The sequence below is a fragment of the Tyto alba genome, unplaced genomic scaffold (genome assembly GCF_018691265.1).
Source record: "Tyto alba isolate M040663 unplaced genomic scaffold, T.alba_DEE_v4.0 Super-Scaffold_13, whole genome shotgun sequence".
Taxonomy (NCBI): domain Eukaryota; kingdom Metazoa; phylum Chordata; class Aves; order Strigiformes; family Tytonidae; genus Tyto; species Tyto alba.
In genome coordinates, this window is record NW_024881275.1 from 11,491,902 (window position 1) to 11,508,040 (window position 16,139).

The window sequence follows — 16,139 nt, forward strand, 5'->3', positions numbered from 1 at the left end:
CTCTGTATCAGAGCTGGATGGTGGGGTGAGAGCAGGTCACAGCACTGGGTGTGTCTTATATCAGAGGTTAGATAGGTGGGAGGTGGGCTAACACACTGTGAGGTCAGACTGTCTAAGTGATCGCAGCATCATAATCTGTTGAGAATATATGAGGTAAAGCCAAAGATCTTGAACTGAAGCACTGAAAGAACTGAACCACAGCTTCTTTCTTCTTATCTCTGTGCTCTTTTCCACTAGATAAGGCTTCTCTCCACACCCTTTTTTTCCAAAGTCACTCACCATCTTCCCACCATTGTAGGGTGTGGAAGATACTCAGTTTTAACTGAAGAAATCTGACTGTAGAACCACACATGGTTTCCTACTGCTACAGCATTTTAGTCTCTGGTTTTTTTCTTAGTACATGCACTCTACTGATCTCTTAGAAGCACTGGTATGAAACTAATCAGTAGTACCTGACATTATATTTGCACTTTATGTCAGAACACAGAATACCCCTTGAAGCTTGCTACTGGAAAGAAATTGCACCCCCTGTTGTCACTTGCCAGGAGCTCCCTAATTGCTTTGATGTGTTCAATCAGTAAAATAGGTAAATGCTACTATAGCCTTCCTATGCAGACAGGACAAGCCAGCTGTAATTTGCAAGTCCTGTGAACGCAGCTGGGTACCACTATTCACACTGAGGAGTCCTGTCTGAGATAGATACTTTGGATCGCTTTAGTGTTTTATTAGACCTGCTGTGTCACTTAAATGCTGGATGTCATTTATCATCTTGGTGCACAGCAGAAAGGTCACTGCTCTGACCCTAACCTTGTAGAAATGCATGAAGAGGCCATACTTTTCCCATCCTCTTTAGAAAGAAGAAGAAGGTATTATCAACAAGGTAAGAGGGAACATGAGCTCGAGCTGGTGGAGGGAAATGCAGACAACTGTGTCTGACAGGGAACAACTTATTGTGGCTTGACTTACTGTGTTTGCAGTGTTTCAGGGGCAGAGCACAAGGGCTGAAGGAGGGTAATGGGCTTAGAATAGTGTGGCATGCTGTCACTGACGTGTGAGCAGGCAGTGACTATCTCAGTGCATCCTCCTAAGCATTATGATAGTTAAAACAGGGCTTGGTGTATTCACCAGGAAGAGGCATTGCTAAGAATGGCTGTCTTATGCAGGTGACTGTTCTTTCACTCTGTGTCTGCTTAAATGTATGTTTAAAATCAGCAGGATGCCTGACAAAGCAGCTGAATGATTCCTGTTGGTCAGAATTATGGCACTGATGAATCCTTCTGTCAAACCAGCTCACGTAGCAAGTTTTCTTGAAGGACAGAGTCGTTGTGCTGTGCTATGGACTTCTGCTCAAACCAAAGCTGATTCCCATGTCCTAGGGAGTAGGTGGTAACCAATAAGACACGTGAATTTTAAGGGAAAAGCTAAGAGGAGGCAGCTAGGTGGTCTGTATGTACAGATGCCTCTGAAGGAGGTAGAGAAAGAGGGAAGGATTGTCTGTACCTAGATGGAAAATTCTTCCCATCCAGAGCTTTACATGCCTGATTGATGTTTTGCTAACACACAGGGGAAAATCCTATAGCATCTTCTAGTAACACCCTTGTGTCTGGAAATTGTGGCAATCAGTGTGTTCTGAAACACTTTTGGAGGCTGTAGGGTATCCTTCTTCAGCTAAAATACACTGTACAGAGCTTTATGTAGTGAACAGTAACTTTGAAAGCTGGTCGGAGAAGGGGATTTCACATGCTATTGGGTTAAAAGCTTGCTCCAGTGAGTTTTGGTATTTGTTGGAACCACAGAGCTTGCCCCAGGCTTTTTACAACAAGGACACCTTTTCCTTGTTTCCTGGTTCTTGCTCTTGATGGAATCAAGTAACATAACTCCCTGTGGAAATGATGGTTCACACTCCTTCCTTGAATACAGGTTTTTCAGAGAGGAAGAAAGCAGGTTAAATGCACTAAGTGGATAAAACTTGATTAGTGCAGTGGGACATATGAAAAATGATACTTAAATGCTGGTGAGGAAATGGCTCTGCTCTATTCAGTTACCCCACTCTGCCAGGTTCATTCAGGCATTGAATTATGAAAGGTGGTGGGACAGTTCTCAGCCAGTTCTCATTAAGACCTCTAAGCTGGATACTTTAGCATCAGTGGATGCTACTTTTGGCATGCAGGTTTTGTAGGTTGTAGAAGTACATTAGTGTGGCTGTCTGCCTGAATGACTGTAGACCTTCTCCATCTGTCAGTGGGTGGCTACTTGTGAAAGTGGGAATGGTCAGATGTGGACCCAAGCCAAAGCTTCCGTCTCCATGTTTTTCTCCCAGCAAGAGCTGTGTACAGCTGGGACAAGGATACTGCATGTTTACAGCTGTGGATCATTATAGGCTGTAAAGAAGAGACACACGAAGATTCAAACATTTTTCAAAATCTGCCCTAGCAGATGGCTTGTTAGTCCAAGTAAAGCAAAATGGCCACGCATTGACCTGTGTACCTGGCTGAAGTGCATGCTGCAGTGCCAGCAACCCTGGCAGCCCCTCTAAGAATCTGGTGCTTTCTGTCCCATCCCAATGAAGGTGTATTGTGCTGGCTTGGCTTGAAGCTACTCTGTTCTGAGTATAGCCTGCTTTCCTGGACTTTGAGGTTTTCAAAGGCTAAGTTACTGTCTGAGCTAAGCCTGGATATATGTCCCAGTCCCACACGCACGCAGAGAATGTTTTTGGCAGTCTCAGGCCTAATCACTTTAACATTTAATACCTTGAACCAATTGGTTTGCTCTATCAGCATATGAGTCTGATTAATGTGTTGTTTTGGATAGACCATCTTTCATCAACATCTCTCTTCGTCACCTGGCACAATGGAGTCCTGACATAAGAGGGGTTGCTAAGCACAGGAAGTCATTTATAGTGGCAAATACTGCTGGTTCAAGCTCTATTACTGGTCTTCATTTCAGCTGAGCATTCCTACAGCAATCGCAAAAAAAATATTTATAGTAATATCCCCCATACTACTTTGTACCTTATTCCAATGATAAAATCAGAGACAGGGATTCAGAGAGACCTGCCAGTATGATGTCATGATGGGGCTTTTAGCAGTGGTGCTGCAGTACATCAGAAGAGAGCACGATGCCATCACCACTCAGCAGAGCTTTCTGATGATGCAGTCTCTTCCACATATATTGAGAGTAGCAGGTGTTACTCAGCCATCTAAGAATGGGAAGTCTCAAATCTAAATAAATGATTGCTTATCCAAAATCCCAGCTCAGCGATATTCTCCAGGTTTTAACAAAATGCTTGCCTCAACACAGGGCTGAAGACACCTCAGTATACATCAACTTAACCCTAAAGCAGATGGGAAACATGGTGGTTCTTGTTTCTGTGATTACTGCTTTTCAGCCTTTCCATGCTAATGTGGCCTGTGATTCTAGCTGACCTGTTTATTATACCCTTTTAGACATTTGGAAGTCTTTTCAGCATTTCTTTAAGACTTCCTAGAGTAACACAATTTCTTCCTCTGCTTCACACGTTCGTCTCTCTTAGTTATGTTATGTTGCTCCTCCAACTCCACTTCTTCCTTCCCATCAGCCTTCATTCCTTTCGGTATCACTTACCTCAGCTACCTTGTTACACATAGTAAATGTGTTTTGATGAAGCTCCATTTCAGTGCTAAACAAGATGTAATTACATTTCTTGACAGATGCAAGCAAGACTGGGATCAGAAAGTTCTGTTCAGGAGCTCTCAGCGCATTCAGCTGCGGAAAGGTTCATGATTACTGGGAAAGCAGCTCAGCATCACCCTGATATACTCAGATTCATTGATGAGGAAATTGTATTTTGCAGCACTTAAACAGTTCTGTTCTTATTGGAGAGTGACATTTGATTGCCCAGAGTTTGGCAAACCAAGTCAAAAGAATTGCTGGCTGATTCCAGCCTGAGCCCAAGCTTGATGATACGAATGAGGGGTTCTACCTGGGTTTGGTGAACTTTAGGTTAGGTAAGCACCAACACCACCTGATAAAGCTCACGTCATGGCATCTCAGTCCAGAGTTGTCCCCCTGTCCTTGCCCACAAAAAGCATGTGCAGCCTGCATGTGAGCAGTCTGCTTCATTCCCAGGCTCTGACCCAGGGGAATGCAATTGGCACAGTGTTCACAGAAACTCACTTTTTACACTGGATTATAAGGGTCAGAAAAGGGGGGCAAAGCGGGTGAGTGATGATTGGATAAAGGTTTTTCTTGTGGGCCTAGAGACTGCAAGGTGAGATGCCAGTGCCTAGTTTTCCAACATAGGTTTGCATTGTGCATGTGGGAGCACCTCCATCCTTTTAGCCCTGGAGACATCTCAGTCCCTGTTTTTGCCCTAGAGACAGCCTCAAACTCCAGCTCACTGCTGGGAAGGGCAAATGTCACCTTAAATGCAAAATGATGATTAGAGCTGAGTTGATGAATACTTCTCCCTTTCCAAGGAAGCTCTTGGGACTTCCAAAATATTATGTGCTGGTCCTTCTCAGACCATCTGAAAAGGCAACAGGAAACGCTAGAGGTAAAAGTTCATCACTTGGTGATGTCTGAGTCTGTGTGCCTCTCCATCCCAGTCTGGCATATGAACCTGACCTCTATACCACAGGAAAGTGCCCGGATTCAGGTTTACAAAGGCAGTCACCTCTGATGGAGCTCCTTCCCTTTGATAAATGGTGAAATAATCATTGGAGCAAAGACCTGACTGAGGGTTTTCTACTGGCCAGGTGAGAGGCTGACCCACAAGGTAACAAGGGCAGTTTTGCTCCAAGACTGTGAATATTCATTGTCTGTCTAAACAGAATCAGTTCCAAAGATGGAGGTTGAGAAAGTTTGGTCACGAAAATGCCTATCCCATGCTATTGAGCATTTTTATTCATGGTCAGGACAAGCATAATGCCAAACTAATGAGATCTCTCAGTAGTTCAAACCCAAATTGAATTAATACAGGGATTTTCCTTCATTTACAGGACACAAATCTCCATCAGATGACAATTCACTGCCTCCAAATTCTATGATGTGTGTTCAGTATGCATTGTGCATTCCATATAGATACATCATTACAGATCTGTTACTTGCTTTTGATCCTTACAGCAATGAAAGCCAATGCCTGGCCTTCCCCCTCCCTGACTCTACCTGGTTTTCTTTCCTGTAAGCTATTTCCTACAATATTGGTTTCAAGTAGCAGAAGGAAATACATTTATGGGATTTCCTAACACACACAGTATAGTGTAAATTATACAGCCTTCTATCTGACAGCCAAACTGATTTCAGAAATATCCCTGTAAATAATAATTACAGTGAGTTACAAACTACACCTTGCAGTCCCCCATAAATGTCACAGCTTTTCAAAACTGAGACCATTTTCATGAGGAACAAAGCAAAACATTGACTCACTGCTGTGGTCCTTACTAGTCTGACATATAATGCGTTATTTACGAGCAAATATTAGCTTTCCTGCATCTCTTAATGTTGGTGTTTGACATAACGGGTTGGAATTGTGCCTTTAAGTATTGTGTTCGGTGTCTGGATTTGGAAGCGAAAAGAATTCAAACCTCAGATGAGGGAGGAATCATCCTTCGGTGATTTAGGGATTCCAGTTGCAGGTAAATCAGTTTCAAGATTTAACTCTCATTAGTCAGATGATGCATGACAATTATGCCATCATGCTCTGCTTTATTATGATGTGGCAGAGGAAAGGTGTGAATGTCTAATCTCACAGTAGAGCACTCCTTGCAATGAGAGTGTTTGTTCCAAGCACAGAGCCCCTCTTCGACATTGTTGTGTCCCCAGGTCTGTGGAAGAACATTATCAAGGAGCAACTGTTGTTTTCCTCACTGAACAGGGACTTAAACTGAGTCACAGAAAGGGGAAATGCCTTGCTGAGATCTAGCTATGTGTTGGCAGAGGACAGGTGAAAACCCAAACCTCCCTATACCAATGGCCCATCAGCTGCCTTCTCTTCAGTATGTTTTGAGGATGCTCAGTGTCTCATCAGGTTGTACCCATTCTCTAGGCCTACCAGATCTCAGTGTTAAGGTACCTCAAAAAGAAAGAACAGTCCCTGCCCCCCACATATCTGCACACTCCCCCATCTTGCATTGTAGAAATAAGTGTTTTTACAGTTGATAGTTTCTCTAATGTCTGTGCCAGGATGAGCTTCTAGTCATGCTTTCTAGATTAATTGTAAAACAGAATACATACAGTGCTCTACAAATGTGTACATTTACGTCACTGCAGTAGTGATGCATACACTTAACACATATAACTGCTGTTTTATCACACACCTTTAAACTTCTATCCCCTCTGTTCTCTCATCACAAACTGCCCTGGAGCACATCTGAACAGTAGGGGCAGTTTATCCCTGCTACCTTCCTGGTCTTCAGCATCCTGTTGAAAAATCCCTGTGAGCCAAACTTGCAAGCAGCAACAGTGCCGTGTGCTGTATCTCCTGGAGACATAATCCCACACTGCTGCTTCATGCAGCACTGGGGAATGAGGTCCCCAATGTGAGTTGTAGGGCACGTTTCCATTCAAAGCATTGGGACCTATCCCAGGGAAAGATGAGTCCTGTAGTGGTGGATGGTAGTTTCTTCAGACCTTCTTACAGAGCTCTGAATTGCACCAAAACCAGGCCAAGAGCCCCACTTCTGAATGTTGGCACCTGGCACGAAGGCAAGTACACACAGTGCAGCTGAAATTCAGAATGGCTTAAGGTGAAAATACACATTTTTCCCTCCCCAGTGCAGGGCTTTCATTGCTTCTCAGCCTGTACCCCTATGATCTAAATGGGCTTCCTCTGGGACCTTTACAAACTTAAATCTGCACAGACCTTTCCTCTCTTCATTGCACCCACAATGCTCACAGCTTGCTGTGGAGCATCAGCACTGTGTATGGTGTGGGGTATCATTTGCTGTCACTAGTTGTCCTGCTCTAAAGCAGGGGAGGGAAGGAGGAAATGCATTTGCATTTGTTCACTGGGTTACTACCTAGTGTGGCCCTAGGTCTGTGGCTTTGGTTTGGTCCTTAGCAGTCAGCAGGCAGAAGTCCCAGTCCTGCCGGAGTGCTTAAGTGCTGAACTTGCGATTCTCCTGAAGATACCAAGAGGCACACATGTCAAAGGAAGTGGCTAAGACCAGGTTTCTACTGCTGTGGCTTTGGGGACAATGTCTCTGATGTCAGAACTCTCAGTATGGACCTTAGGTGTCTTACATACAGCTCTTGAGTGGAGCATATTCAGATCTCCTGAGTGTCTCAGTGAGCAATCATGAAATATCACATTGTTCCAGTGCTCAGGCTCAGAAAAAAGCACAGCAACTAAAGGCCCCATCAGGGCTGAAACAGGCTGTAGGTGAAGATACTGCCTTGTAGAGCACAGCTCAAATGTGAGAATTCTCAGAAATTGCCTCCAGCTATTCTAACAGTCCTCTAGGACCAGCACTATAAAGGGGAAGTCTCACTGTGATTTAGCTTAAAGACTCCCAACGTGGTGATTCCTTCTGTGTTACACAGTATTACAAAGAGCATGAGAAGGCAGTGTTGAAACTATAAAAATAGATTTGCTGTAATAGTGTTTTTATAGAAGTCTAAGGTAGGCAGGGGACATTTCAGGATTTTATTAAAGCTAGTTAAACAACAAAAGTACAAACCATATCAAGTGCGAAAGCCAATGCTTTTGGTATTGGTATGGGAAATGCTATTGGTATGGAAAAAGTGAATCTCCTCCAGAGACATGTAAAAAAAATACTTCCTTATCCTGTCATTTGGCTTTCCTCCCATCTGCTGTATCTCTGGACATGATAACTAAATAAATGACACCTAGTAGCCAGGCAAGTTTTCATATGGTGTCATACAGTGAACACATTCATGTCTCAGGCTGGTCTCCATTTAGTATTGCAGCAGTCTGCAGTAACGACTATCTTGACAGAGGTCACCATTAGATCCAATTAACCTCTATAACAGGCTGGTGGCAAACAGAAAATAATCAAGTGCCTGATAAGAAAGGCTACAATGCCTTGATGTGGACTTCATGTCACTAGATCATAGGGTAGTGTCTGACGGTTCATTCAAAAATAAGAATGCCAGCACGGTTGGGGAGAGGTGCACTGTCACTGTGACTTGCATAGGTATGAAGGAATAGGTATGGGCAAAGACAATCCAGGGTCCTATCAGGATGTAAAAACTACACTGCCTCAATAAGGAAGACACCAGTCACAAGGCCATGATGGGAGGATGATCAGACACTTCTTACCCAGAGAGGCTCCCACCAGGGAAAACCGGGCAGCAACATCCCTGCAGCAGAGGTGGGAAATTAAGGACGTGATTGACTTGCGCAAAGGTTAGAAGGGTGCAAAGGAGCCCCAGCCCATGGTAGCCTCAGGGCAAGGGAGTGTGTTGCAGTAGCAGGGTTGCTCCTTGGAGGAGCTCTGCAGCCTCAGCACAGGGCCAGCTCTTGCTAGGGTGCTCAGGAGTCCTGCCAGGGCTGCAGTGCCAAGCAGTCGCTGAACAGCCAAGGGTGGCTCTGCCCTGGGGCCAGGGCTATGGGGAAACTCGAGGATGCAAAAAAGTCTGGTTCAGAGACATGGTGCACCCAGCAAAGGTCTGCAGGACGGCTCCTTGCTTAGCTTGTACCGCCACTGTCAGAAGGACTCAAGTCTGGAGAGTGAAGACTTGAGTTGCATGTTGGACTGCTTCTTTCTAGTAGATCCTTGCTTCTGACAAGCTGGGATTGCTTCTGACATGGAAGAGCTTGCTTCTGAAGCCAATGCCAGCTTCAGCACACAGGTTTGCCATCTCCCATTTGTTGCCTATTTTCTTTTAAGTTTTGCTCAGATGTGACTTGCAGCTGGTCAATAGCTGTTCATGTGCTACATGAATGCCTGTTTGTAAGTTTAGGTGTATCCTTCCTGAAAAAAACCAAGGTGACCAAGCAGGAAAGGGAAAAGGAGTGGCATGTGCCCTCAAGCTCTGACCCCAGTTTGACTCAGCTTGGGTGTTGTGTCAGAATGATGCCAGACACTACAGATTGTCCCTGTGGGGACGCTGTCCCACCTACTCTGCTGCATTTGAATGAACAGCAGAGTAATCAACATGGCATCCTTCAGTTTCACAGTGAACCCTCTCCTCAGGCAAACATGGATCCTGCCCCTCAGACCTACAATTGAAGGCATCACAGCTTTTTTTTATAGTATTTGCAAGTATTTAAGACAGGTGTTCTTTAACAATGTAAAGCACAGGCAAGTGTCCCCCAGAAAACCCCACTGCTTTGAAAAGCAGTTATGAGCTGGCCACTCAGTGTGTACACATTTAAAATAGCCAACATATAATACCAGAGGAGCCATTCACATGTCATGGTGTTCCTGCCAGTCTCTGTTAGCATCTTCCTCCACCCTCATCCCCAAAAATCTCCTCCCCTGCCCACAGCTGCTCTCCCTGTTCATGGGTATAGCTGCACCCCAGCAATGCAGATGGTAACCCTAAAAAGGAGAAGGTGTTGGAGCAGACCAACAGGCCCTGCTGTTATTAAGGAGGGTGCTCAGCAGGCTTTGACCCAGCTCGGTGACTATCTCACCCTTGGGAAAGAGGCCACTTTGCAGCAGCAGAGTTGGATTGCGGAAAATTGGATGAGGTCCTGTCCTCCCTACACAGAATGAGGAGGATCTCAGCAAGATGCTGGAGGTCTTGGGTGACTTTTTGCTAGAGAAGTGAGAGACCCTCATAGGGCAGGGTTAAGGGTTAATTTTTCAAGCAGAGCAGAAATCTGCCCCGTGGACTCATACCCAACTGGCTGGGCCTCACTCTGAGCTGTTCCCAACATACAATGACAAATTGGGAGTAAGTTTTAAAAAGCAACAGCTTTCTTCAAGAGCCCCAGATTAAAAAGCTCCAGTTGCATTGTGCAGGACTGTTTCCATCTAGACTCTCCTTCCATGCCACCAGAAGCAGAAGGCAGAAAGAACCCCAAAGCACAGAAAATCTCCAGAATTGTTGATAGCACTTCTTCAAGTAAGACCATGCACAACAGGTTGTTCTCCAACTGCCAGCACACCTGTGTCCTTGGCTGGCAGATCTGGGATAACTTCCTCCGAGCTCCTGAGAGACCAATGACTGATATGGTTGCCTTTGGGATTGTGTTTTAACTAGGTATGAGAAGCTCTATTTTGAGAATAATCACTTGTTCAACCTAACTTCTCTCACTCCAGCATGACATGACTTCAGCACATGAGCTCTCACTGTTTTTCCCGACAGGCTCCACTTTCCCACAAACCTCATCAGTGAGCTCAGCAAAAGCAACCTCATCCACCATACATATCTAGCCTTCACGTAGGTCCTGACATGTCTTGAAAGTAATGGGTGGCTTACCCAGGAACTGGCCATGCTGCAGCTGTCCTGAGGATGACTAAAGGCCCTCAGCCACATGGCAGGGACCTTCTCTGCAGCTGTGGGACTTTCTCCACCCTTGGTCCACTTGATGTCTCTGGGAAGGGCTGCTCAGACCACCCTCTGTCCACTCCTGGAACCCCCAGGAATGGGACCACTGGGAATGGTCTGTGATTCTCTGCTCTGCTCTGCTTCCTGCACTCACTTGGGGCCATGGTTGAGGCTGGGAGTTATTTCATTGTTTTCTGGCCTAAGTGTCCTTCCAAGAAGCATTTTCTCTAGGTAACATTTTCCTGTACCTTAGACTCCTTCATGGAAAACTGAATGTAGGATTTGCAGCTCTCTGTCTCCCTTCACTTCCCTAATTTTGACCTGATGATGTGCAGTCCTGATTAGTTCATGTTTCATCTTTCCCTTGCATAAGGGTGCTCAGTCTAGGTCACGGGATTAGCCAGATGTGCCCTGTGGGTATTACAGTGTCTGTCTTTAATAGGAGTGATTCCTTCTCACTCTTTGAGTAGTGAATAAATAGCCTGTCTACGGTGAAAATTGTAATTACTCTTGGGCCACCATGGCAGTTAGAGATTTCCAGTATGGCAAAATGGACTGGAGCCTTGCCTCCCAAAGCATTCAACTCCTTTACACTGGGCCCCCCAAGACATCAGATTGGCAAAGAGACAACAAATGGAGCAGAAAAAAGCAGAGTGCTTGAGATTTATTTTTTTCTTAAAGTAAATGATATATCTTAAATTGTTACTATTTTCCTTTCTCATTCATCTTTGAGTCCATAGGAAATATGTGGGTGGGTTACAAATACAAGGTTCTTTGGACTCTGCCAATGTGCAGGTGTAATTCTGCATGGCCTGACTCAGGACTACAGTATGTGGCATTTCTGTTTTTTGTTGTGGTTTGGGCCTGGTCAGCAACCAACCCCAACAACCACCTGGGAATGGGGGAAGGGATTAGAGGGGTGAAGGGAGACTCGCAGGCTGAGATAAGAACAGTTTAATGGCAATAAAATGAGAACAGTGACGATGATGGGGGGAAAACAAAAAGAAATGTCTAAACAGTCAATGTACAGTGTAATTGCTCCCCACCCGCTGAGCAATCCCCAGCCCGTTCCCGGCCAGCGACCCCGAGATACCAAGATCCCGCGATCGCAATCCTGGAAGCGAGAGAGAGAGAGAGAGCCCCTTCCCAACCACCCCTCCTCCATGTAGTGAGCATGTGTTCCATGATATGGAATATTTCACTGGCCAATTTGGGTCTGGTGCTGTGGCCGTGCTCCCTCCCTGCTCCCTGTGCCCTTGCGCAGGGGCAGGACATGGGGAGTCGGAGAGTCCTTGGAGTCTCGGTAGCAGCTGAAAACATCAGTGTGCTAGCAGCATTTTTCCCATACCAAACCCAAAGCTAAATCCAAAACACATCACTCATCTAGTCCCTGAAAAGGAATATTAACTCTATTTCAGCCCAAGCCAAGACAGTTTTGTTTGGTTTTTCAGGAGAGCGTAGTGACTTGCTAAATAGTATTAAGCGGATAAAGTCTGAAATCAGTGTTCTGAGTAGCTGAAAGCCTGCCAAAGAATGGAATGCTTTAATCAATTGAATTAAATGTGTTTCTCATACTGGCTTGAGAAAAACATTTTTTTGTAGCAAAATTAAAACATCACTTATTTTCAACTTAAACCAACTGGACTGAATGCATCATGACAGATGCTCTGCTGGCTTCGTGCCCTCATAAGTTCAACTGCCAGGAGGACACATTTCAGAGTGAAGATACACATGCACACTCTACTTCGTTCTCTGCTCTGTGTAACATGAGCATCTGCCTCTCTCCCCAGCACGCAAGACTGTAGGAGGACATTGTATTAATCATCCATGCTGATGACAAATAATGTTAAAAATAAAACATCAGGTCTGTCTGCTATAACATGCTTAAGTGCACAGTCCCACCCTGGTAAGGAGAGGTGTGTGCATGTCCTCTTTAACCTGTGCCAGTGGTGGTCATTCTTAGCTGTGCCAAGGTCTTCCAAAGTAACTAGTAATTATGAGTGCCCGATCTGACACACTGCAGAAAAGCCTTAAAGGCCTCAAAATCGTAAGACCTGAAGTATCACCATGCTGGTCACTCAGCTAGGCAGTATTTTGATAATCTTGGGCATAATTCTGTAGCCTGCCAAGGGTGAGCATTTGCCTGGCATCATAGATGTGTTTGGTCTGGGGTCAGTGGGGAGGGAATGCAAAACAAAATCCCTGCAATTAACAGCAAATTCTGAATGAACTGTAATCCTGTTTACTTTAGAACACAGAATAAGGAATAATACTGTGCCACTGTAATCTCCATGGCCCACAAAAACTAACAAAGTAAGGATTTGCTAAATGCTCTGATTTTGTAATAGGAGAGGTATTTCAAAGGAAGGTGTTAAGTGTGAGAAACACCCACTGAATAATGCATGCCTGGCTGGAACTCTGCAAGAGCTAACTTCTCAACAAGGACAGAGCACAGCCCAGTATGTGAGACATGGCTGGAAACAAAACTCATGACTTAGCTCTCCAGTGCACCACAGAAGCACAAGGCTGCTATAAACACCATGTACCTGGAGTTTGGGTGTTTGGGCACAGAACAGATGATACCTGCTTTAGCTGGAAACAGGGCAGTGCCAGAGGGGGTGTTTCTTTGTCATTTGTAGTATTTATTTGTTAATAGTAAAAAAGGGTAAATGCCACTCTTGATATATCCTGATTCTCTTTTTGACTAGGTGATTCTTGAGTGCTGGCTCTTAGAGGACTCCAGGAGGATTTGGATTTATCAATAATGACCATGTGGATGAGGGGTGCCACAAGCAGATGTAGCTGAGACGATCCTGCTCCTGACACATGCTCTTGCCTTTGGCAAGTCATATCACAACTCTTCTGGCCTTCTCTTTTTGCCTTTTGGTAGGAATTTCTTCATGATAGAAATTGTCTCCTTCAGACAAAACTAACATACTAATATGAAGTTGGTCTCATCAGAGCACGTTAACCGCTGCTGAAATACAGATAATTATATGCTGAGCCAAAGAAGTCAAATGAGTTCAATATTGTTAGATAAAACATAGTTTTTGGGATCATGGATTTGAGGAACCGCCAGAAAAAAAGGACTATCAGTACTGAAGAAGAAGTTCGACTGATAGGCAAATATTCCTTGTGACAATAATTAACAGTTAAACACCACATGTTCTTCCACATACCCAAGCAATTTCTGTACCACTTCAGTTCATAATGGTTCCACAGTTTTCAAAAGTGATACTGCTTTTATTTCAGAACAAACATTGCTTGTGAGAAAAGACATCAAATCATCAAACTCAAGGATATCAGACAAAGGAGTAAGACATACTGTGAGACAAAATCAATAGCAACTCTTCTTCACAGAAGCACCCAGTAGCATTTTTTTCTCCTTTTCACTCACTTTATGTCACTATTTAAAAAATCCCCTCATAGTATACTCTGATGAACTGTGAGCATTTCCTCTGTGGTATCAGATGCCACTTCAGGAGAACAAGAACAGGACAGCAAACAGGATAACTCAAAGTCAGCCTGAATTGTATACCTACCAACCCTGTGGATTTACTCAGTTTTCATATATAGATATGCAGCCCTTTGCAAAACACTGAAAGGGAACTATCATCCCACTTGGGATATTGGACATAAGCTAAATGCTTTCTATTTATTGACTTTTACAGGCAATATTTGCATGGGCAGAGGAGTGCTGTTGAGTTACAGCCTTGGCTCCTAGTGCCTTCACACTCCTGGGGGGAACAGGGAGAAGCTTGCAATTGTTGAGAGAAACCACAGTAGTCCCTATCACCATGCCCTAAAGCAACCAGTCCTACTGCTCTGTATGTTCCCTCTGCTCATATACGAAACATATTGTTAATTTTTCAGAGATCTGACCCTAGGCAAGTGCCCACCTCTCCTGCAATGCCAGATTCCCCTGGGCACATGGACAGAGAAGGGAGCTGAGCTCTTCTCTAAGAAACCCTCCACTCTGTGCTGCCACAGGGCTAGGAGCCCACCACAGAGCATTCCTGACCCACTAAATACAGCCACATCAATTGAGCAAAGAAATAAAGGGAAAAGAACTTCTGTTGATTAGAGGAACAGCCACTGGTCTTTCATACCTCCTATTTGTGCCTAAAGAAACCTGACCATGACTGATTTTACTGCCAACAGCCCGCAGAAGGTCCCAGCTGGGAACTACTTGGTGGCAGTGACTGTAGGAGGAGCTCCAGCAGGTCAGCACATCTGAAAAACAGGTTCCTTGACTAGTTACTGAACAAAGAGTCTGATTTTCTGGGTGCACTCAGGTTTCAAAATGGTTTGTGTTAGAACAGCCTCTTCTGTTCCTTTCAAAGACTATTAAACCCAATCCCAGCTTCTGCTTCACCTCAGTCTTAACTGGTGCTTTGCTCTGCAGGACTGAGAATAGTATTTCTTTACAGTCAATGCCTTTTACCGTTGCCCATGAAACAAAAGAAAATTATGACAAATAGCATTTTTCCTCTGGGAGCAATGCCCACCTGAGACCCTGTTCAGGCAGAAGCTCGTATTTGCATCACATGAGCTTGTCCGGAAATCCTGAACATCCTCTGTCTTATCAAGCAAAGGCTGCCAAGGCTTCACAGGATCAGACTCTTAAAAAAACCACCCTGATGGTGGGAAATAATGTCCACAGCCTGTGAAGGTTGTAGGTAACAACTTTCCCTAGCAGATGTTTCCCCTGCAGAAGTTGATGCTACTCTGTGTTTCAATATCCAGCAAATTACTTTCTTAAAATTAAAATAATGCTGTGCAAAAGCATTTAGAAGACAGGAGTAATACTATATTTTACAACACAGAGATCCTACAAATCAAACTAATATTTAAAGAAAGAAAAAAGAGAATTCAAACAACTTGGAGGAGGGAGAAGCTGTCTCAAAAAATTATAACTAAATGTCATTATCTTTGCAATCATGTTCCTTTTGGACTGAAGCTGTGATTTCAAGGTGTTACACAGTACTAGGAAATCAATGACTGTATAGCGGGCTCAGTAAACCTCATCAATCCTCTCAGAGCCCTGCAACCTGGTGGGAAAAAACCAGCCATATCTGTCCATTAGAATAGAAGCAGATTGCACATCATCAAATTGCACTTCCCCAACTCTGTTTCAGGTCATCCAGGTTTTCTTTTCTTTGACTTAAAGACTTGCCACAGCTCCAGCTGAAATTAAGCTTTCCTTTCAACTGAGAGTGGACCAAGCTGTAGCTGTAGAAGTTTAAGGCAATTATTTTTACAACTGACCACTGATTTTTGAAAATTACATCATTTGGATGCCAGATTTGAGACACCTTAGAGTGCTTTCATTTTCAAAAGATGATGATCATTTGACTTCTGATACAAGCCCCTTTTAAGATGTCTCAAAACCTGGACAGCCCCAAACTTCTGATTTTTGAGTTAAGTACTCACCATTTATAAATGACTGACTAAAAATGCTGTTCTTTGGGGATGCTGTACTTAATTTAATCTGTTTGTTATTTAGCAAAACCAATAGTAGTTTCCAGCAGTACCTACAGATGCAGTGTAAATAACCAGGTATTGAAAAATATCTATATTTACAATACATTAAACAAGTGGAGAAAACTGTGACCATGCAAAAATATGGTTCACGGGAGAGTAACTTTTGTACAGTAGGTCTGAAACAAAGCATAGGCACTTCTGCTTCAACAGTTTTT